The sequence below is a fragment of the Ipomoea nil genome, unplaced genomic scaffold (assembly GCF_001879475.1).
Source record: "Ipomoea nil cultivar Tokyo-kokei standard unplaced genomic scaffold, Asagao_1.1 scaffold2791, whole genome shotgun sequence".
NCBI lineage: Eukaryota > Viridiplantae > Streptophyta > Magnoliopsida > Solanales > Convolvulaceae > Ipomoea > Ipomoea nil.
This window is the reverse complement of record NW_017619219.1, coordinates 35247-38607: the sequence shown is the minus strand read 5'-3', so window position 1 is coordinate 38607 and position 3361 is coordinate 35247. Positions and strand designations below refer to the sequence as shown.

Here is a 3361-nt window from a genome sequence, read left to right as displayed (position 1 = left end):
TCGTAATTAATTACTATAATATATATAGATTACTATGGAGTACTAATATAATAATATATTAATATATTTAAAGAAAAAAATTATTTATGAATTTTCTAAGCAATGCCTTTTGAGAAATACTTTTGAATAATGCATGAATTGGACACAAAATCCCTATAAATATACATTTTTCACACATCCCACCCTCACAACACTACCATCTAGGCTTCTTAGTTTCTCTCTAATATATCGACAACCATGAATCCAGGAACAACGACATCCGTGTTGATTTTAATATTCTCCTTGGTTATTACTACAGGTGACCGTAGTTATTATTTCATTTATAAAAATTATTAATATATGAAGTTAGAATATTATATTCATATTATTGAGTATACCTTATAAGTTCAATTTTGATTGTGATGTGTATGTTTATTCATATTATTATTATTTCGAAAAATCTTGAATTATTATATTTTCTAACATCACCAATATAAAATTATAAATCTTTGTAGACATTTCACTAGTTGCTGAAGCAGTGGGTGCTGGAAAAGTATGCTCACCGTTTGTCCAGTGCGATCCTAACTGTTATTGTGACATAGTTAACATTTGCAGATGTTTTGCAGTTCCATATAAATATGGGGGTAACGTGGTCAAGCCACAAAAATTTGAAAATTTTGTAACCGGGGATGTTGCAGATAGAATTAATAGCAACATCTAGAAGATTATATATGTATTGAGTAATGGTATATTTAATTAATGAATGATCTATTTCTGAAAACTATATATATATATATATATATATATATATATATATATATATATATATATATATATATAAAAGATTCTATTCTGATACAAACAGTGCTTAAAATACAAACAGTGTGGATTCATCCGAGTCGTTGGTTTTTTTAAGTTGGATGTACAGGATTTTATTGATTATTTATGGTAGTTTTTAATTATGTATGCGTGTGTTATATTATAAGTTAGCAATGCGTGTGCCCATTGAGGGAATGCATCTAATCCGTTCATCTTAGCTATTCTAATGGTTATTTTCTGTCTGCATGTTTGTATTTTAAGGTAGTTTGCATGTGAATGCAACCCTATATATATATATATATATATATATATATATATATATATATATATATATATATATATATAATCGCACACAGGTGCGAATGCTTCACCCAGGCGCGAAATAGGAATGGATTCTATCCGACCACGTGTTCAGATCTAATGGATGAGAAACACTGATTTTTTTTTTTAAAAAACGCGGAGTCATTTTCGTAAATAATTGAACATCGAAGTGCAAGTAAAATTTATTACAAGTGCATGTAAAATGTATTATAGGTGCAAGTAAAAATTTACACTGAGCATCAATACTTACTTGCACCTATAGTTCTAAGTAGTTGCACCTAGAGTTCTAAGTAGTTGCACAAATAGTTATAAGTAGTTGCACCTAAGTGTATGAATGTTTGCGAGTGGTTTTCATGGGTATTACTACACGCTGAACTCAGATCAATGAATGTTAACAAGGCAAAATTACATGCACCTATAGTTATAAGTAGTTGCACCTATAGTTATAAGTAGTTGCACCTATAGTTATAAATAGTTGCACAAATAGTTATAAGCACACACAGGTGCATGAATGGTTGCGAAAAGTGAATGCTAACAAGGCAAAATTACATGCACTTATAGGTGAAAGTAGGGAAAATGGTCAAATAGGCCCTCGAACTTTAGCTTAAAAGTCAATTAGGCCCCTAAACTTTTTAAAAGTGCAATTACACCCATCAACAATTCATTTAGGTGCAATGAAGCCCAAAAACAAGTTAATGACCTGCTATCACAGGTCATTAGGGTTCAGGCCACCTCCCGGCGAATTTTTTGGCAAAAAAAAAGTGACCAGCAACCGACCCAGATTTACAAAAAATTTCACCGGCCACCTTTTTTATCCGCCTGTCACTTTTTTTTTTTTGGCCAGAAAATTTGCCAGAAGGTGGCTTGAGACCTAATGACTTGTGATAGCAGGTCATTAATTTGTTTTTGGGCTTCATTGCACTTAAATGAATTGTTGAAGGGTGTAATTGCACCTTTAAAAAGTTTAGGGCCTAAATTGACCCTTTTCATATATATATATATATATATATATATATATATATATATATATATATAGACTTGCACTCGGGTGCGAACGGCTCGCCTAGGCGCGAAATAGGAATGGATTCTGTTCGTCCACGTGTCCAGATCTAATGGATGAGAAACACTGATTTTTTAAAAAAACGCGGTGGCATTTTCATAAATAATTGAACATCGAAGTGCAAGTAAAATGTATTACAAGTGCATGTAAAATGTATTATAGGTGCAAGTAAAAATTTACACTGAGCATCAATACTTAGTTGCACTCATAATTCTAAGTAGTTGCACCAATAGTTCTAAGTAGTTGCACACATAGGTATAAGTAGTTGCATCTAGGTGTATGAATGTTTGCGAGTGGTTTTCCGGAGTATTACTACCCGCTGAACTCAGATCAATGAATGTTAACAAGGCAAAGTTACATGCACTTATAGGTGAAAGTAGTTGCACCTATAGTTATAAGTAGTTGCACCTATAGTTATAAATAGTTGCATATATAGTTATAAGCACACCTAGGTGCATGAATGGTTGCGGAAAGTGAATGCTAACAAGGCAAAATTACATGCACTTATAGCTGAAAATAGGTGCACTTATAAGAGATTTTACTTGCACTTCGATGTTCAATTATTTACGAAAATGCCAACACATTTTTTTTTAAGTTATTAGATCTGGACACGTGTCGCACGCTGATTCGTTCGCATTTCCTTCTTGAGCACTTATTTGCACCTGAGTGCGTCCCTATATATATATATATATATATATATATATATATATATATATATATATATATATATATATATATATATATATATATTATATATATATATATATATATATATATATAATATATATATATATATATATGATGGTTTTAGGGTTTTCGGGCCCAAGGAGGTCCAACACAACCTTTGGTCAGAGGATACACCTCTCAATAAAATGTACGTCTAACTCAGAGGTAATGCTAGTGCTCGGACTTTCTTTGTTATTTTTCCCCTCTCCCGGGTGTCCGAAAATGTCTACCTTTTACAAGAATGGAGGAGCCTTTATATAGTGGCTCCTCCTCTGCCGACTTGAAGGCCCTTAATGGCCGACTTCAAGGCTAATCAAGATATGGAGCCGTTGGACGCCATTACTCGGTCGACCAACGGCTCTCCTAGGCTTGTAACAGCCCGACCGGGTCCTGCCTTTAATGCTTCAACGGCTCTCTTTTAAAGGAACCCCTTTAATGCCCTCAACGGCTCCTCGA

General features: G+C 33.1%; 1 long non-coding RNA gene across 1 annotated transcript; it reads left to right on the top strand.

Annotated features, from left to right (window-relative positions):
- The first annotated feature begins 206 nt into the window (after nt 1–206).
- Nucleotides 207–748, top strand: LOC109157645. The gene is made up of 2 exons (XR_002050261.1): nt 207–298; nt 495–748. It is a non-coding gene; the product is annotated as an uncharacterized LOC109157645 (long non-coding RNA).
- Nucleotides 749–3361: the final 2613 nt, after the last annotated feature.